At 40.4% G+C, this 21,548-nt stretch overlaps 1 long non-coding RNA gene across 1 annotated transcript; it reads right to left on the bottom strand.

Moving 5' to 3' along the window:
• Nucleotides 1-5,775: 5,775 nt before the first annotated feature.
• Nucleotides 5,776-17,073, bottom strand: LOC118657652. Its single transcript, XR_004968066.1, has 3 exons — nucleotides 16,876-17,073; nucleotides 16,335-16,485; nucleotides 5,776-5,802 (listed from the first exon to the last, which is right to left on the bottom strand). It is a non-coding gene; the product is annotated as an uncharacterized LOC118657652 (long non-coding RNA).
• Between the last annotated feature and the right edge of the window lie 4,475 nt (nucleotides 17,074-21,548).

Raw genomic sequence — 21,548 nt, 5'->3', positions numbered from 1 at the left:
TCAGCCCTAAGCAGCAGCAGAGGACAAGCTCTTGATCTTTTTTGAACTTATTTCCCTTCCTTCCCCTCCCATTTTCCCCTGTTTCCATCAAGCCGGGCCCTTGAATGCTTTTCCCCGCCAGCTATTCAGGCCAGTCCCCCTGGAGCTGGCAACATAGAACCTATTAATAAGCAAACACATTCTCCTCGTAGTGAAATTCCTCTGCCACCAATTTCTCAAACACTTCCCTTTAGGGTTTTCCTGCGGAGTCCCATTCATTTAGAGGAAATGTGGGAAATTGTTTAATGTTTTTCGTTGTAAGCAAATGGTAGTAAATACCAGTTACACGTGGAGAGTAAAATGCTGCTCTTGAACTTGGCTTCCAAACCCACCTCGTGGCCCTGGCGAAGCCACTCCCTCCCTGCAGAGGCCACCCTCCCAATGGGCCAATAGGGAAGGCTGTGAAACGCAGAGCTTTGGTTCTGTGGGTATACCTGGCCCTTACTGTGCACATCACTTACGTCACTCTCCCATTTCTGGCCTTGGGTTCTCCAACTGTAAAATGATTGGAAGGCATCATAGCTCCTCACATATTTGATTGAATCCAATCTAAGGACACACTGTCAAATGGTGTAGTTCTATTTCTTCCACAACAGCATTAAATTTTATCAAGAAAACAGCAAGACTGGGAGTACCATCTGTGAGTAAAACCAACCCCAGATTCTGAGCCCTTCAGCTACTCTTCTTATTCTCCCTTTGTTGTCTAACCTGCACCTTCTACCCAGCTAAGCTCTTGACTGACAGGGCACTGCGTGACCATTTGGGTCCCTTTAGCTAATAGGTGATATGCAGAGGTTGTCACCCACAGTACAACCTTTGAGGCTTCATTCACTTGGGCAAAGTGAATTCAAAATCCAATTTCTAGAAAAATCTCATCTTTTATATTTTTTACATTTTTATTAGTAGTAGTATTTTAAATATATTTTTTTATTATTGATAGTATCACAGATATCTCTTAAATTCGAAATCCAGATAGTTTCCCTGTCCTTTTCTTTACCTAAGTCTGGCCTGATTTACCTTATCTCTTGTTGAATTCTTATTCAAATTACTCAGTTGAGTCCATGCGGACTTACGTTTCACATTTGGCTTTGTCACTTAGAAGTGTGTGTGTGTGTGTGTGTGTGTGTGTGTTCTCTCCCATGACTTCTTTTTTTTTTTATTGTTTTATTGCTTAAAGTATTACAAAGGGTATTACATATGTGTCCTTATTTTTTTTCCCCCGCCCTTGACAATCTCCTGGCCTCCCCTACCCCCCAGTGTCTTATGTCCATTGGTTATGCTTATATGCATGCATACAAGTCCTTCGATTGATCTCTTACCCCCCTCCCTCCTGCCCCCCAACCTTCTCCGGCCTTCCCGCTACAGTTTGACAATCTGTTTGAGGCAGTTCTGCCTCTGTATCTATTATTGTTCATACGTTTATAATGGTCTTTATTATCCAGAAATGAGTGAGATCATGTGGTATTTTTCCTTCATTGACTGGCTTATTTCACTTAGCATAATGCTCTCCAGTTCCCTCCATGCCGTTGCAAATGGTAAGAGTTCCTTCCTTTTTAGAGCAGCATAGTATTCCATTGTGTAGACGTACCACAGTTTTCTAATCCATTCATCTACTGATGGGCACTTAGGCTGTTTCCAGATCTTCGCTATGGTGAATTGTGCTGCTATGAACATATGGGTGCATATATCTGATTGGTGTTTCTGGTTTCTTGGGATATATTCCTAGAAGTGGGATCACAGGGTCAAATGGGAGTTCCATTTTTAGTTTGTTAAGGAAACTCCATACTGTCTTCCATAGTGGCTGCACCAGTCTGCATTCCCCCCAGCAGTGCACGAGTGGATCCCATGACTTCTTAATGCTATTCCAGGTTCTCACTATGCTAAAGGTAAACAAAAGATAGAAAAAAAAAACTCAATGCAATTTTTATGTTGGCAAAAACGAAGTTTCTCTCCAGCACCTTCCCACCCTTCCCTCACCCACGGCTACATTATTGTCACATACCTACTCATTTCTCCTCCCGGCGCACTTTGCCCAAACCTCAACCTCATCTCGAACGTAGGGGTTGTTCAGGAAGCATTCATTAGCCAATATCTGAAATTCTTTGCAGTTCCAATTATAACAGTTACCTTTCCTGGACTTACTTTAGAAACAACGTTGAAGCTTAAATAAATATGTATGCCTGAGCCCCACCTCTGATTTGGAATCTCAAGGATAGTTTCAAGACTTTTGTAAACTTTTTATGTTTCAGAAAAGATTTCTCATTCACACTCTGGGTTGGGGACCAGCAACAGAGCAAGGGAAGTGCCCTTAATCAGAGAAGAGAGACCTTTAAGATGAAGAATGATATGAATATCACCTCTTAATTCCTCACCCAAAAAGCCCTGAGACATCCTTCTTTGGACATGGTACACTCTCACTCCCTCATTCACTTTCCATTTTCTCAACAGAACTTTACTGAGCACGTGTCACATGCCATAAAACACACACTGCACCAGGACATCAGGCAACTGCCTCTAGTGGAGAAGAAAAGACACACAGAGTTAATCACAATATAAAGGCTGTGCAGGGGAAGTCTCACAGCAATCCAGAAAAATGGGATGTCCTTTCTGGCTGGAGACATCATATTGGCTTCATGGAGTAGATGTTCGTTGAGATGCAGAATTTCAACAGGCAGAGATGGGAGGAGGCAGTCAAGGAGCCGGAGGATGACTTGAACAAGGGCTCAGAACAGGGAAAGCCCAGGCGGGTTTGAGGGGAGGAGTTCCCACAAGATTTCTCCAGAGATGGAGAGGCAGGCAGCGGTGACCCGTGCGTGTCACCAAGGAGCCCACTTTTCACTGAGAAACCCTGCAGCCCACAGCCACTTACCTGGTATACTCAGTTCAAGCCCAGAAGTGTCCTGGGTAGGACTCCTAAAGCCTTTTGCAATTTTCATTTTGCCATAGTTGACTTCTCATTTCAAACAAATGCCAACCCCTGAACTGTAACCTCCAATTCTTTTTCCTAATAAATCGTGCATCTCTCTGTACCAACAGCTAACACTGAGGACTCATTATGTGACCAGAATCAATATGTTTGATCCTCCTAAAAACTTGGGTGCTATCTTTATTATTTCCGTTTTGCAGATGAGACACCTTGAAGCCAAGGAACTTTCCCAAGATTTTGCATAATGAGCAGGAATCTGGATTTAAATTCAACTACTCTGGTCCCAAAGTTCACACTTTCATTTTCACATTACAGTGCCCTTGGGCAAGATAAACATGCTCTTTTTCCTTGCATTTGCTATTGAGCTGCTTTGAAAACCATCTACCTTTTTTTTTTTTTCAATGTCACCTGTCACTATCATATTATTTAAAACATTAATACTGAAGCACGAGAGAAAACGAAATGGGCTCACTATAATCCCATAGTAAATTAAGACTAAAGTCTAGGTCCAATTTAATTTTGGATCTGCATCAATAATCTACTATAGTGTACAGAATTATGGTCCTCCAAAGATGCCCATGTCCTAATTCCCAGAACCTGTGAATAGGTTAGGTTACATGGCAAAGGGAAATTAAGGTTGCAGATGGAATGAAGGCTGGCCTTAAAATGAAATATTATCCTGGATTATCTGAGTGGGGCAGATGTCATCACAGGGGTCTTTAAAAGTGGGAGAGGGAGACAGAAGGGAGGGTCAGAGAGGGAGATGTGACTACGGAAGAGGTCAGAGCAATGCACAGTGAGGGCTTAACCTGCTGTTGCTGGTGTGAAGGTGGAAGAAGGGGTCACAAGCCAAGGAAAGCAGCCTCCAGAAGCTGGAAAAGGCAAGGGGCTGGACCCTCCCTTGGAGCCTCCAGAGAGAACATGGCCCCGCTGACACTAATGTTAGCCCAGTGAGACCCACTCAGACTCCCAACCTACATGACAGTACAATTGTAAATCTGTGGCCGTTTTTATAGCAGATACATTTTTACAGTGGATATATTCACTATACCCACTATGTGAGCCCACTCAACTATTATTCTTCGCATGCAGTTTCATGTTAATAATAATGCTTTTGCTAATGTTAAAGAAAGTCAATATCAGCAAGCCTCCTTTTAGTAGAGAAGCTGTCCCCTTGGTCTCTAAGTTAAGTCCTGAGGTAGGATAGAGGAAGGAAGCAAAATATTTTGTGAAGTCTGTAGACTTTGGAGGCTAGAAGACATCTGTTCAAATCCCAGTTATACGACAAACTGAGAACTTGGGTAATTTACTTATTTTACTTCTTTTTTAATTGAATTTATTGGAATGACATTGGTTAATAAAATCATATGGATTGCAGATGTACAGTTCTACAATACATCATCTGTATATTGTATTGTGTGTTCACCACCTCAAGTCAGGTCTCTTTCCCTCACCATTTATCCCCCTTTACACTTCTCTACTTCTCCCCACCCTCCTTTCCCTCTGGTAACGGCCATACTGTTGTGTCTATGAGGTGATTTTTTTTCTTTGCTTAATCCCTTCACCTTTTTCACCCAGGCCCCAGGCCCTGTCAGTCTGACAGCTGTCAGTCTGTTTTCTGTATCTATGAGTCTGTCTGCACTTTGTTAGTTTATTTTGTTCATTAGATTCCATATACAAGTGAAATAATATTGTATTTGTCTTTCTCTATCTGGCTTATTTCACTTACCATAATACTCTCTAGGTCCATCCAGGCTGTCACAAAAAGTTTCCTTATTTTTTATGGCCAAATAGTATTCCATGTGTAAATGAATATCAGCTTCTTTATACACTCATCTACTGATGCTGCTTCCAAATCTTGGCTATTGTAATAATGTTGCAATGAACATAGGGGTGCATATAGTCTTTTGAATTAGTGTTTTGGATGTATTCCCAGAAGTAGAATCACTGGGTCATAAGGCAGTTCCATTTTTAATTTGTTGAGGAAACTCTATACTGTTTTCCACAGTTGCTGCACCAGTCTGCATTCCCACCAACAGTCCACAAGCGTTCCCTTTTCTTCACATCCTTGCCAGCACTCGCTGTTTGGGTAATTTACTTAATATGTCTTAGCCTCGCTTTCATTATCAGTAAAGTAGAATAACAACATATTTTACATGATTGTTAGAAGAATCAGAGCTAGTAAATTTACTGACACCTAGTAGATGCTCAGTGCATGTAGGAACAAATAATAATCTTTCCGATATGGTACTCTATATTGTAAACAAAATACGGTAGCTATTACCACTGATCACCAATATTCAGTTCTCCTTTCCTTCCTGAGCATAAAGGGAGCCTCAGTTTCCCGCCCCCTGGCAGTCCAATGGGGCCATGTGACTCATTCTGGCCAATTAAATGTATGGAAATGGCATGTGTCTCTTCTGGGTTGCTGCAGCCACAAGTCTCTTTCCACTCTCTGGTCCCCCTTCCTTTGCCACAAAGAACATAAACATTCTAGATGGTGGCACCTCAGTTGGCTGGGTTCCTGAGTGATTATTTGAAGCAGACTCCGGCCAACCTTCATTGTCTATGGAGTGAAAGCTAAACTGTATCTTTATACATAGGACTACAATAATTGGGGAGAAAAAATTACTGTAGAATAATCTAGCTTACTTTTACTAACTCACAAAATGATCAATTCTTAAAACTCTCCACATGCGTAAACCATTAGAGTTAACATGTCATATGGAAGTACCTGCATTGAAGTAAACATTAGTTTTCCCCAAGTACAAAATGTAGTATTTGGCAGACAAAAATCTCAAAGAACCCACCTTGTTCACACTCACCAAAAAGAGAATCTTTAAAAAAAAAAAAAAGAGGTAAATTAACATGTCAAATTTTAGAGACATAAACCACACTATCAACTTATAAATGGAATTTTTACAACTTAAAAAAATGCACATAAACAAGTTAAAAAGACCAAAAGGATATTTGCCAAAATGCTAACATCTGAGTTGTAGAAAAACTGGTTATTTTTTTTTTCATGTTCTCTGTACTTTCAAAGATATTTACAATGAATGTGCTTTTGAATTAATTTTTTATTGTGGAAAGAAACAGAAATTATAAAATGCATCATCATAAGCAATTTCAAGTGTACAGTTCAGTAGTGTTAAGTGTATTTACATTGTTGTAAAACAGATCTTGCAGAATTGAAATTCTATATCCATTAAACAGTAATTCCTTTTTGCCCCATTTTCTCCCCACAACCATCAGCTCCTGGTAACCACCATTCTACTATCTTTCTCTAATATTTTGACTACTTAACATATCTCATATAAGTGGAATCATACAGTGTTTGTCCTTTGTGACTGGTTTATTTCACTTAGCATTATTTCAGGATTCATCCAAGAATTCCTTCCTTTTTTAGGCAGAACAACACTCAATTGTATGTATGTATATGTATATGTATATGTACATGTATATGTATATACTAGAGGCCTGATGCACGAAATTCATGCAAGAGTAGACCTTCCTTCCCCCGGCTGCCGGCTCCCGCTTCCCTCTGGCACCCAGGACCCGGGCTTCCCTCACAGCCCTGGCTTCGTCCAGAAGGTCATCTGGTCTAATTAGCATATTATGCTTTTATTATTATAGATATAAAACATTATCATTATGCATTCACCCATCAAAAGTGGGTGCTACCACTTCTTGGTATTTTGAATAGTGCTGCTAATAAACATGGGAGTGAACATATCTCTTTGAGATCCTGGTTTCAATACTTCTGTACATATGCCAGAGGTGGGGTTGCTGGATTAGATGGTAATTCAGTTTTTTTGAGGAAGTGCCATATTGTTTCCCATTGCAGTTGCACCATTTTACAATTCCACCAACAGTGAACAAGGGTTCCAACTTCACATCCCAGCACTTGTTCTTTCCTGGTATTTTTAATAGTCATCCTAATATGTATGAGGTGATATTTCATTGTATTTCTGATTTGCATTTCTCTGGTGATTATTGATGTTAAGCATCTTTTCATATGCTAATTTTCCATTTGTGTTTCATCTTTGGAAAGATTTATAATCAAGTCCTTTGCCCACTTTTAATCATGTTATTTGATTTTTTTTGTTGATGTGTAGCAGTTATTTATATATTCTAGATATTAACCACTCTCAGATGTATGTTTTGCATATATTTGCTGCCAACCCATAGGATGTCTTTTTGTTCTGTTGATTTTGTCCTTTGATGAACAAAAGTTTTAACTCTGATATCATCTCATTTGTCTATTTTGTCTTTTGTTGCCTATGCTTTGGTGTCATATCCAAGAAATTGTGGCAAAATCCAATATTGTGAAGCTTCTACCCTGTTTTTCCTAAGAGTTTTATAGTTTGTGGTTTTACATTTAGGTTGATAATTCATTTTGAATTAATTTTTTAAATATGGTGTAGAGATAAGGGTCAAACTTCATTCTTTTGCATTTGGATATCTTATGTTCCCAATACCATTTGTTGAAAAGATTGTCTTTTCATCAATGAGTGGTCTGAGCAGCCGTTCAAAAATCATTTGACCATGTACATTAGGGCTTATTTCTGGACTCTCTATTCCATTGGTCTGTATACCTTTCTTGTGCCAGTACCATACTGTTTTTATGTGTATGTGTTTTAAATATGTTTTGCTTTTTCTGAGAAAGGAAAGGAGAGGGAAAAAGATAGAAAAACATTAATCAGCTGCTTCCTGCACACCCCCTACTGGGGATCAAACCCACAACCTGGGCATATGTCCTGCCCAGGTATTGAACCAGCGACCTCTTGGTCCATGAGACAACACTCAATTCACTGAGCCACACCGGCTGGGCAGTACCATACTGTTTTGATTATTGTAGCTTTATAATATGTTTTGAAGTCAGGAAATGTGATTCCTCCAACTTTGTTCTTCTTTGTAAAAATTGTCTTGGCTATTCAAAGTTCCTTGAGATTACATATAAATTTTAGGATAATATTTGTTATATTTCTTCTAATAAAACACCACTGGGATATTGATAGGGATGGGTTGAACCTTGGATATTTTTGGATGGTAAAGACAATATAAACAATATATTTAAAATACATAAAGTCTTTTGATCCATAAACATGGGGTGGCTTTTTGTCTGTATATTCTTTATGCAGACAAAGTTATATTAGCACTGTTTTATAGTTTTCAGTGTATAAATCTTTCATCTCCTTGGTTGGGTTTATTCCTAAGTATTTGGGGTTTTTTAATACTATTGTGCATGGGATTGCTTCCTTAATTTCTTTTTCAGGAAATTCATTGTTAATGTATAGAAACACAACTGACTTTTTACATTGATTTTTATATCCTGCAATTTTGTTGAATTTGTTTATTAGCTCTAACTGGTTTTATTGTATGGTATCTTTGGGGTTTTCTATATATAAAATCATGTCATCTCCAAACAGAGATTTTACTTCTTTCTTTCCAATTTAGATGCCTTTTATTCATTTTTCTTGCCAAATTGCTCTGGATAGGCCTTCCAATATTATATTGAATAGAAGTGGCAAGAACAGACATTCTTGCTTTGTCCCTCATCTTACAGGAAAAGCTTTCAGTCTTAACTATTTTGTATAAATTTAGATGTGGGCTTTTCAAATATGGTCTTTATTATGTTGAGCTAATTTCCTTCTCTTCCAAGTTCATTAAGTGTTTTTATCTTAAAAGGGTATTGAATATTGTTAAATGCTTTTTCTTCATCAGTTGAGATAATAATGTGGTTTTTGTCCTTTATTCAGTTAGTGTAGTGTATCACATTGATTGATTTTTGTATGTTGTCATATCATTGCATTCTGGGAATAAATCCCACCTGGTCACAGGGTATAATTCTTTTAATGTATTGTTGAATTCAGTTTGCTAGTATTGTGTTGAGAATTTTTTTCATCAATATTCACCAGGGATATTAGTTTGTAGGTTTCTTTACTTAGAGTATCTTTGCCTGATATCAGGATAATGCTGGTCTCACGGAATGGGGTTGGATATATTCCCTCCTATTCCATTTTTTTGGTACTATTTGAAGAAGATTGGTATTAATTTTTCTTTGCACAGGTGGAGATCTCTACTGTAGTCATCTGGTCCTGGGTTTTTTCTTATTGGGAGGTTTTTGATTGCTGATTTAATCTCCCTACCAGTTATTGATAGCTTCAGATTTTCTATTTCTTCATGATTTAGTCATGGCAAGTTGTATGTTTTTAGAAATTTATCTATTTCTTCTAAGTCATCATATTTGTTGTCATACATTGTTCATAATAATCTCTTATAATCCTTTTTATTTCTGCAGCAATGGTTGCAATATCCTCTATTTCATTTAAGATTTTATTTATTTGAGTTTTCTCTTCTTTTCAAGTTAATATAGCTAATGGTTTGTCAACTTTATCTTTTTAAAAAGCAACTCCTGGAGCAACTAAGATGGCGGCATAGGTAAACACCGGGAAATTGTCGCCTCCCACAACAATTGAAAATTACCGCAAAGGACTGAGCAAACATCATCCAGAACAACAGGAAGGCTGGCTGAGTGTAAATTCTACAACTAGAAGGAAAGAAAAGCACGCTGAGAGCCAGAGGCGCTGCGGAGGTGAAGTGCAGAGGTACGGCGGCTCGCGCGCGCGCGGGAGGAAAGGGGGTAGCACCTGAGGACGCGGCTGTCTTTTTGAATCACAAGCTCCTGACTGCTCTGAACTCCGGTTCCGGGAAGTCTCTGGGGACCCAGGGCTCATACGGGGAGAGGCTGGTCTGTCCAGCAGCGGGCGAACTTGAGGGCGGCTTTCCCTCAGAGGTGCTTGCAGCCGTTACCGGGACACTGAGACGCGCGACTCCGGGCGGAGAATCGGCCATAGCTGCTTTCTCCGCCCTTTGACTCCCTGAGACCCCGCCCCACCCAGGCTGCGGCAGAGGCTTTTGCATGTGAATGTACCTAACTGCAGCCGAACCAGGCAGACCCTGAACTTCCAAGAGAAGGCCCAAGGCCCCGCAGCGGCTTGCATTGCTTCACAGCTGAGCCTCTTCGTGGCTCCTGCTGTGTGGCCTCAGGCAGAGGCTGAATTAGCACCTCCTTAGATCCAGGAGCCACTGTACCCAGTGGTCAGAGGGGGTCCATCCAGACTGCAACTCCTCAGATCCATAAGGGACACACTCAGGGAGCAGACTCAGTGAGCACCAAAGCCCCACTGAAGCAAGTCTTGCCCCAGAAGGGTGTCTTCAGCACAGAAGTTCTCCCACTTTAGACACAGCTGATTCCCACAGCCAATTGGCCTGGAGGTCAATTCCTCCCAGTGATTCTACAACAACCAAGGCACCAAGAGTGCACCAAGAGTGTCCACCCCAGGTAACTGGGGAGGCTGAGCTACTGGGCCCTACAGGACACCTGGCGCACAGGGCCACTCTATCAACACAGGGAAGCTGCCAAAATGCGGAGACAAAGAAACAGGTCACAAATGGCAGAAATGGAGGAAAGCAAACGATTGGATATAGAGTTCAAGGCCACTTTTATAAGGTTTTTCAAGAATTTTATGGAAACCGCCGATAAATTTAATGAAACCCTCAATAAGTATAGTGAGACCATGGAGGACATGAAAAAGGACCAACTAGAAATTAAGCATACACTGACTGAAATAAAGAATAATTTACAGAGATCCAGCAGCAGACAAGAGGATCCCAAGAATCAAGTCAAAGATTTGAAATACAAAGAAACAAAAAATACCCAACCGAAAAAGAAAAAAGAAAAGAGATTCCAAAAATATGAAGATAGTGTAAGGAACCTCTGGGACAACTTCAAGCGTACCAACATCAGAATTATAGGGGTACCAGAAGGAGAGAGAGGGCAAGATATTGAAAATCTTTTTGAAGAAATAATGACAGAAAACTTCCCCTACCTGGTGAAAGAAATGGACTTACAAGTCCAGGAAGCGCAGAGAACCCCAAACAAAAGGAATCCAAGGAGGACCACACCAAGACACATCATAATTAAAATGCCAAGAGCAAAAGATAAAGAGAGAATCTTAAAAGCAGCAAGAGAAAGACAGTCAGTTACCTACAAGGGAGTACCCATACGACTGTCAGCTGATTTCTCAACAGAAACCATGCAGGCCAGAAGAGACTGGCAAGAAATATTCAAAGTGATGAATAGCAAGAACCTGCAACCAAGATTACTTTATCCAGCAAAGCTATCATTCAGAATAGAAGGTCAGATAAAGAGCTTCACGGATAAGAAAAAGCTAAAGGAGTTCATCACCACCAAACCAGCATTATATGAAATGCTGAAAGGTATTCTTTAAGAAGAGGAAGAAGAAAAAGGAACTCTTACCATTTGCCACAGCATGGATGGAACTGGAGAGCGGATAAATACCACATGATCTCACTCATTTGTGGAATATAATGAACAACATAAGCTGATGAACAAGGACTGATCCAGAGACGGAGAGGCATTGATTGGACTGTCGGGACTTGGAGGGAAGGTAGGGGAGGGTGGGGGTAAGGGGGAAAGATCAACCAAAGGACTTATATGCAAGCATATAGGCCTAATCAATGGACATGGACAACGGGGGGGTGGGGGGTAGAGGGTAACGTGGGGACAAGGACACATATGTAATATCTTAATCAATAAAAAATATATTAAAAAAATAAAAAATAAAAAGCAACTCCTGGATTAGTTTATTTTTTCTATTGTATTTATATTTTCTATTTTATTAATCACTGCTCTAATCTTTATTATTTCCTTATTTCTGCTAATTTTAGGTTTAGTTTGTTCTTTTTCTAGTTCCTTGAGGTATAATGTTACATGTTCATTTGAGGTCTTTCCTCTTTATTAATGTAAGCATTTACAGCTATAAATTTTCCTCTTAACACTGCTCTACTTCATACCATAAGTGTTGATAAGTTTTATTTTCGTATGCATCTCAAGATAATTTCTAATTTCCCATGAGATTTCTTTTTCAAACCATTGGTTGTTTAAGAATTATTGTTTAATTTCCACAGTTTTTGTAAATTTTTCAGTTTCTTTTTGCTATTGATTTCTAGTTTTACTTCATTACGATTGGAAAATATACTTTTTTATTTATTATAGCTGACATACACCATTATATTAGTTTCCGTGTACAACATACTGACCCGACATTTATATACCCTACAATGTGATCACCATAATAAGTCTAGTAATCATCCGTCATCATACAAAGTTATTACAAAATCATTGACTCTTTCTTATGTTGTACAGTACTTCTCTGTGACTTATTTATTTTGTAACTGGAAGTTTGTATCTCATATTCTGGAAAAGATACTTTGTTTGATTTCCATGGGGAGCAGGCCTAAGCTGTCAGTTGGACATCCCCTGAGAGCTCCCTGACTGTGAAAGGGCACAGGCAGAGCTGAGGGATCCCACCCTCACCCCCCAGTTTATGAATGTCATGCAACGGGCCTCTAGTACTATATATATATATATATATATATATATATATATATATATATATATATATATATATATATATCTGTTATGTCTAATTGGTACATAGGTTTGTTCAATTCCCCTTTTCCTTTACTGATCTTTGGTCTGGTTGTTCTATCCATTAGTGATAGTGGGATATTTAAGTCTCCTAGCATTATTGTACAGCTGTTTCTTCCTTCAATTCTGCCAGTGTTCACTTCATATATTTAGAAGCTCTGATGTCTGATGCATATATGTTTATAATTGTTTTATCTTCTTGGTGAATTTACCCTTTCAATATTATATAATGTCCTTCTTTATGTCTTGTAACAGTTTTTGACTTAAAGTCTATTTTTTCTAATACTAGTATAACCCCTTCAGCTTTCTTTTGATTACCATTTGCAAGAAATATTTTCCCCATCATTTCACTTTCAGCCTGTGTATGTCCTTAAATCTAAAATAAATTTCTTATAGATGGCATATAGTTGGATCCTTTTCTTATTAATCCATTCAGCCAATGTATGTCTTTTTATTTGGGCGTTTAATTCATTTACATGTAAAGTATTATTTATATGGAAAAACTTACTATTTCCATTTTGTTAATCATTTTCTTATGTCTTGTAGCTTTTTGTCCCTCCTTTTCTCCCTTACTGCTTTCCTTTGTGTTTTATTGATTTTGTGTGTATTTGTGTGGGTGATGACATACTTTTATTCTCTTCTCATTTTCTTTTGTGCATATTCTATAGATATTTTCTTTGTGGATACCATTTCAATTACAAAAGACTTCTTTAAGTTATAACATTCTATTTTAAACTGACCACAACTTAATTGCAATCACATGAGAACTTTAGTCCTATATTCTCCTGTCTCCACTTTATGTTATTGATGTCACAATTTACATCTGTATATGTTGTTGGGAAAGGCAGTCTCATGCATAGTTATTCAACTCTCAATCAGCCATATAAGAATGGGTCATGCACCTGGAACACTTCTTTACCAAGAAATAAAAAGCCCACACAGTCTGTTCAAGGCTTGTCAACTTGTATGGGGATATCTTTCCTTGTTTCTAGCACTATTAACATTCCTTTGTTCTGGTTAATAGTATACATCAATGACCCTCAGGTACACCATCAGCTTTGAGTATTTCAGACTCCATGTGAGAGGTGAAGGGGTCTATCCACTGCAGCATGAGAAGGATAAATAATGTGTCTTGATGTGGGCCTTGTTGGATTTATCCTCATTAGAGGCTTCAGCTTCTTGAATTTGTATGTGCATTTCCCCCTCCAATTTGGGAAGTTTTGGCCATTATTTTTTCAAATAAGCTCTCTTTTGACTTTGCCTTCTGTAATTCCCATAATGCATATATTGAAATTCTGATAGTATTCTCTAAGTCCCTTAGGCTATCATCATTTTTCTTCATTCTTTTTTTCTTTTTGCTCCTCTGATTCAATGATTTCAAATTACTTGTCTTCAAATTCACTGATTCTTTCTTCTGCCTGTTTAGGTCAGCTGTTGAACCCCTCTAATAAATCTTTTAGTTCAGTTATTATATTTTTCAGCTCTAGAATTTGTTTGGTTCTTTCTAATAGTTTTTATCTTTGTTGGTATTCTCATTTTGTTCATGCCTCATTTACCTGATTTTTTAATTGTCTATTTGTGTTATCATTTAGCTAATTGAGCATCTTTATGACAGTTATTTAAAATTCTTTGTCAGGTATCTCAGAGATTTGTGCTTCTTTAGGATTATTTCTTGGGTTCTGCTTTGATTCTTTGATTTGGCTCTGTTTCCTTGTCTTTGTGTGACTTAGGGCTTTTTATTGAGACTAGGGCATTTGAAGAAACAACTATCTCTTTGAAACTTTTTAGACAGGCTTTATGCAGAACACCTTACCAAGAAGCCCATTTAGAGATTCTAGGATCCCGCAAACCCTTTCTGAGGATGTAACATCTGCTGGGTATGTGCATGTGCTTTTAGTCCTCTCAAATTCCCTAAACTGCTTATCCCTGCTTCTTCTCAGAGGTCCATAATCCCTTCCTCCCCCTGGTGTCTGTCTGCAGAACTGCAGCTCTAATGTGCTGTGGTAACACTATCTGTTACCTGCAGATTCCAAACAAAGCTGCCTTCTCATTGCACCACACTAGGTCAGAAAGAAGAGGGGCACAGGTAACTACAAAATACAGCGACCTTTCCTACCACTGTCACTAGAATCCTCCTTGGTTTTATGCGGATGTGAGTGTTGGTCTCTAGAATTCTCAAAAAAGTATTCTGGTCCATGTACTGTTGATAAGTGGGTGTCTGTGGGAGAATGAAGACCTAATGCTTCTTACTCAGCCATCTTGCTGACATCACTCTAAATGTGTACTACATTTATAGTAAGAATGAAGTATTATATTTTCTAAAAGAAACCTTTCCTCATTAAACAGGTGTCTCTCCACTTTACACCCCATAGCATGTGGTTTTGATCTTTCCACATTACTTATCACAGGTGCCTTATGGTTATCTTTGACATGTATTGAATCTCTCTAGATTAAGGCGTAGCCTAAAGAGTGTGTGTTGGTGTGTTTCAAGTGGGAAAAAAAGAATCAAAATTAACAAAGTGAAAGGTCTTCAAATAACAAAAGTCAAGAATGGTAGTGGATTGGGGGAAAGTAGGTGCTCCAGACACAGAAAGAGCATAAACAAAAGAATAAAGGAGCTGGTGATGGAGAATGGGTAACTCAGAGGTAGCTAAGGGAAGGTGATTGAAAACCTGGAGAAATCTGGCAGAAATCCACAAAGGAGCAGGAAAAAGCATCGTCTTAGTTTGTAACTAACAGAGGCCCGTGGGTATTGGAATGCTCATAAATGCCCTCTACACATTTTTATTTTAGCTGATAGAGAAATATGGGCCTACTGCTCTAGAATGTCTTAAAAATCAAGTTTATAGCATGCAAATAGTTTGCTTGAAATTTTTTCTCACACAGGAAATGTTAAGACACATTGACATGAAAAAATAAACATATTGGCCTTTCTCAGATTTACATAAACAACTGCATGCTGACCACCAGTCCACTGAACAGGAGCCCTGTTTTAGTTCCTGGTGTTGAGTCCTGGGACCCATTTAAGAAAGTACAAGTGAGGAGGGAAGGCAAGGAAAAAACACCCAGGTGCCCTTGCTTGCCTGTCAGGACTGAGTTGAGGGCTTGTCCCCCAAGATTCAGGGTGACAGAGAACACCTCCAGAGGCGCCTGATTCAGTGGAGTCAGAGGAAAACTAACTCCACTGAAACTTTTATCAACGAAATCAATATGTAGAAACAATAGTTACTAAATGTCACTGCTGTTGAAGACACACACATGTAACACACACACCAACATGAACACCTCTGATTTGTAACAATTTAATTCCTCATTAACGTACAATAAACAAAGTTCACGGGTAGGTCATTCTTTGAATATTTCCCATAACTACCCCACGGCACCTTCCTAAGCCTCAAATGGCTGATTTCTAATAGGAAAAAAAGGAGTCTTGGGAGGAGGTGGGGAGGGATGATGGTGGTAGTAATTTAGCTTGTTTTAACAATGACATGTTTTAACATCGGTGGCCAGCCCTACCCAAAGGGAAACAGATCGTGACAGTGTTCTTAAAAGGACCAGAATTATTAGCCTAATATATTGAAACAGCGATGCACTAGACACGACAAATCACAACAATCACACGAATGCTGACAACACAGGCAGGAAACAAAAGAACATTGCAGGAACATGAACCATATGGCTTAATAACTAACCACACTTCTAAGTGTCGTTATTGCTGTTATTGTTTTAAATCTGGCTCACATTTGGCCTCTCTTATTATAACTGAAATGTTATCTATAGCTGCAATCTCCCCTGTATTTCAAAATGTTGTTTTTAAGGCAAGATATGAATACATCAGAGACTTGTTTGTACCTTGCAGAGGGAAAGTTCAAATGGGAGCGTCTCCGTAATAAAGCCTACCCAGATATAATAAATGGGGCTGTCAGGCGGATTCTCACTTGAGACACCAACTGTAGCTAATATTACTCCATATGCAGATGTTTTCTGTCTCTTTCTCTTGGACCTAAAAAAAAAAAACACACAACCAAGCATTTAAATGGAATAATGATAAATTGGTATTAATATGAAGAGGCTCTGCTACAGTGTGGCAGAGGGCTACACAGGGCAAGAGTTGGAGTCACACGTGAGTGATGGAGCCCTCACCTCTGTGCAGAAGGGTCTCAGGAATTTATTAGCGGAACTACTTGCTCTGTCTCAGGACCACACAACACTGTTTTAAAACGCGAAAATAAAAGCCTGAACCATGCTAACGCTTCTGCTGGGTAGAAACAAGGTCCCCTGCAGAGCCTGGAACTCTGCACTGCGTTGCACACAGTAGGTGTTTAGAAATTAAAGGGCACAATTCTGGCAGACGGGTAAAAAATTAGAGAAGCAAATCCTGACAATTCTTTACCCAAATGTCAGAGTTAATGCAACTTCTCAACGGATTCCCCAGTCCCTGGACGGGCCGCCTGTCTGCCTCCTGGATTCCATTCGCGGCACCAGCTGGGTCACCTTCACATTTGTTTCCACTTAAGTTTCCGCCGCCTCGCTCGCCTTCTTGCCCACTAGCCTGCAGATCCGCAACACTGCGGAGGAATGTGAAAACTTCATCAGCTTCTTTTCCAGAAAGAAAGCAAAGAAAACGAATGAAAGGATCAGAGGGCAAAGGGTCTGATGAGGCACCCCGTCCCCCGTACCCCCCCCCCCCCCCGCCCCAAATGACGAGGCTTTTCCTCCGAGAGAACACTTGGGGAACTCTTAGTAGGCGTCTCTGGGCGGCAATCAAACGCTCTGTGAGTCCTCGGACCCGGAGTCTGTAAACCTGCAGCGCAGCCTTTTATTATGCTTCTGAGAGTTCACTTTGGACAAATAAGTTAGCTCCATGGGGGCAGGGACTGTATCCACCTGAAAACAGAGCACTGTAATATCCATCCACTAATGAATAAATTGGGCAGAGCTTAGGCATTCATTCACTCTGATATCTTTTATTAATGAGGGTCAGAAACCAGAAGATAGCCATGGAAAGCAACCCAAATATTTATCCGTCAGGACTTTCTAAATGGCTACACACCCAACTCTCCATGTTCCCTGGAAATGGTCTGGATCATGCAAAGCCTCCAAATTATACCCTATATATTATAGACTTCGTCCCAGAGCATCTCTTTCTCAAGGTTTATCTTCCTGGTTCCATTTAGGTGGGCCAATGTTAAAGATTCTCAGTCCGGGCAGGCACCAAGCGTCCAGGCTGGGAAGGGCGGTGAGGGAAGCCAGGCTGCACGGTGAGTTGCCAGAGGGATTTCATTGGGTGGGAAATGGCCTGCAACTGACCCACCAGATTTGCAGGGTCAAGTCTTGCCAAACTCAGGAACAGAGCCACTCAATGTGCTCATGGACTCCCGATTCCAGAATTAAGCTCCTTCCTGACACAGGTCTACCGAGGCCGCTCCCTTGTCCGTTGATCAACCAAGGGGAAGAAGGGGAGCTATGTTTGTCTGAACCAAACCTATCGATGTTTCCATCTCTCTATCTCTCCCTTTTTCTCTCTCTTTAAAAATCAATTTTAAAAAACATATAAAACACACACACATACACACCAAAAAAAAGGGCACCCTGTATGTAAAGCTGGTGGGGAAATCAGCTAACAGAAGGAGCCCTGAGGTTCCTGAGGTTCCTGAGGTCTGGGCTCTATAACACCAAGGGTTCCGTAGGCCCCACATAAAGGGAGCCCCAGGTACGGCTACTGTCAAATGGGAGTGGGCACAATACCTTCCCCCAGCTGTCGCTGCTTCAGCAGCCAAGGGACTGGATTCAGCTCCCTAATGTAAGAGCAGCATGACCTGGGACAAGTTATGCAACGTCAGCCTTCGCTCTCTCATATGTAAGAGTACCTGCCTCACTGTATAATCGTGAGGCTTAAAAGACACGGTTCAATTCAAGCACTTAGGAAAGAATTTGTCACAAATTAAGTGCCATGTAGATGTCGGCTATCATTTTTCCTTGAATTTTTATAGACTTCTAAAAGGATAGTATGTGTGCCAGTGTTTTATGAGTCCTGTGCTGAAACAAGCCCTTTGTACTCTACTCCTTGAAGCTTAGTGTGAGCTTAGTCTACAGGTTTCTGAAAAATGCAGGAAGACTCTCACTATCCCTGTTTTACCAGTGACTTGCTTCTCACAAGAAGACCTCAAAATACATTTGGGTAGAGACTTTCCCTGGAGTTATAAACAGAAAAGAAATGTTTTTGCTACCATATGGCATTAACCAAAAGTGCCATGGGCCCATCACTTTCATAATTTCTTGTCTAAGCAAGAATTATTGTTATTCCCATTTCACAGATAAGAGTGGAGGCACAGCAAATACAGACCTAAAGTAACCTAGTCACAGTAAAGGAATGACTTGGGTCACACATGTCTTCATTGCTTCCTTATTTTTCCTCTGGTGTTAAAAACATCTTCTTCTGTGTTCTCATTCCCTTCCAGGCCTCAGGGTAACTTCTCTGGCCAGAGACTAACTGGTACAGAATTTTGACTTTAAGCTATTTTTTAATACTAAATAGTGTCTATAACTGAATCGCCTTTTCCCAAAAGTATTTACATCCTGCTAAAGACCCAGACAGAGCAGGACAATGCTGAACCAAACAGCCTCATCACTCGGAGCTTTGCTGGTTTTAGGCAGAAGGTACTTTCAAGGTGACCAACCACCCAAGTTTACATGGGACATAGGAGGTTCCTGGCACACGGACTGTCAATGCTAAAACAGAAAACAATCTGTCATCTTACTTTCCAGGCCCACTCCCTGCCCATTGATGAAGCCAACTGTGCCTGGGTGACCCCCAGAGGTAGCGCCCTGCTGCTTGTGGTCTGGCCTGCACACCTGCTGTTCAGTCCACCAGGAACATTCTACACCCTCCTTCCCACACCGCCTTCCCCCACTAATTCCTCCCCATTCTTAGAATACAGTTCAATGGTAACTTCCTTGGGTAACCTTTCCAGCCCACTCCACCCCAAGCTAAGTGAAGTTTCCTTATTCTATGTTTCGGGTCATCCTGCACTTTTCCTCTCTAACAACTACACTGTAATAACAGCTTAGAGAATTATATTTTTTATTTGTGATTATTTCAGATATGGTTTCCCAACCAGACAATAAGCTCTACAAGAACAGGCACAAAGAGAATAAGTCCTTGGTTGACTATGGCGTGAAGGAGTTGAGGGAATCGGGTTCTCTTGGTGGCATGTGTCTGCCCAAACCAAAGTAACAAAAGGAGTGACACTGGGCTTCTTTATGGGGACGGGTTCCCAAGATCAGATATTTTAAATCTCAAATCGAACCCTGACATCCAGGGCTGCCTGGGCACCTGTCATCTCACCTGCAGTCCTGACTAGGGCAAGCGGAGATTCCAGAAAGAATCAACTCCAATTCAGCTCTGCAGGCCTGCAGCTCCTCTGGTGGGAGTCAACCCTGCTACCAACTGCTCCCCGGGCTTTCCATGGCTGTCCACTGCATGGCGGTTTACCAAAATAAAATATGCAAATTAATTGATAAACTAAGTGGAGGGTAGGAGGGTAAAAAAATATATCTTCCTTCTGCACCCTAGCTTAACTTTATCTCCCTTTAAAGCATGCCCAGATCTTCAAGCTTCCTAGAAATCTATTCCAAGAGGAGCAACCACATGTACGCACTCAGAGCAGGGAGGCAAGGGCTTCACATGGTGTGGGACTCTGTCCCCAGATGCAGGGCTCTCGTAGCAAGTAACTAAATGATTCGCACAGTATGATACAACCTTGAATGAAACCCTTCAATAGCTATGCCAAGGGAAAGAATGAGAACAAAGAGTGTTTGCAGATGGTAGTTTTGGGTGGTGAGGTTGGGACAAATGTTTTCTTCATTCTGCTTTCTCTAAATCTTCTATAATAGGCATGATAAATTCTATTTAAAAATAAACAAATATGGAACTTGTAGAAACTTTCCTGATGCGTGGCTTAAGGGCAGCTATAAAAAGGGTGATGCTAGTTATGATCTCAAACAGTGACAGCTTTGCAACGCCCACCACTGTTGCTAGGCTCCTGGTATCTTACCTCCCAGACAGCTTATTTCGTCCACAGGGACCAGTCCTTCCTCACCAAATCCCCTCTCCCCTTACCCACAACCACTCAAAGAAACGGAAAATACATCCTGCAGAAACTACCCCCTTCACAGTTACTCAGGAGATGGGTCTTACTTACATCCAACTCTGCAAAGGCAAAAAAGTGTCACATGGGTGAGAGTGAAAAATACAGGAGAAAGTGTTCTTCAAGGTAAGGTCAACACTCCTGCAACTCATTTGTCAAAGGACACATGGTAACTGACTTTAGGAAACACAGGAACTGGTGGGAAAAAAGAAAAGACTATTCATTTCCAGATCTTGCTAGGAAAGGTCATTTTAAAGCCCATGAGCCAGAGGCACAGACCCATACAAACAAGAGACTGAATTGTATTCTAGATCTATTCATGACTGCTGTCTATCCTGCCACCAGCCCTCCGCCTCCTTGAAGCCCTCCGTATCTGTTTCTGAATATCCCAAGGAACAAAATGAACGAGTAGTCTCTTTTTTAATTGCCACATTAAGAATGCAAAGATTTTTCTGTTTTTTATAAAAATGTATGAGGGCACAGAAAGCTTTGAAAATCTAATTTAGAGCAGTTAGATTTCAGGATTTAAAGCACTTATTTAATTTCCACTTATTGAACATCTATTATGTTCAGGGCGCTGTGGAAGAATAAAAAGATGGTTAAGACACAGTCCCCAACCTCAAGGAAAATAGAGTGGTGGTAAACTCAAGGACATTTTTGGTCCACTAGGGCAACAATCTCATGAGACAGCCGAGGAGCAGAGGGTGTGCCCAGGTGAGCTTGAAGAGATCTGATCTCCACTCCACTCACTGAGAAACACTGGTCCCGTACTGTTAGCACTTGAGGCCTTGGTTTGTCCACAGTGAAAGAGAGTTGAGACTCCGTGCCCAGCCTCCTTCTGTGAGACTGTGATGAGGAGCAAGTGAGAGCTGGGTGGGAAAGCATCCTGAATAAGAAAAGTTTATACAGCTATACA

This window comes from Myotis myotis, unplaced genomic scaffold (genome assembly GCF_014108235.1).
Source record: "Myotis myotis isolate mMyoMyo1 unplaced genomic scaffold, mMyoMyo1.p scaffold_m19_p_6, whole genome shotgun sequence".
Taxonomy (NCBI): domain Eukaryota; kingdom Metazoa; phylum Chordata; class Mammalia; order Chiroptera; family Vespertilionidae; genus Myotis; species Myotis myotis.
This window is presented reverse-complemented; position numbering and strand designations above follow the sequence as displayed.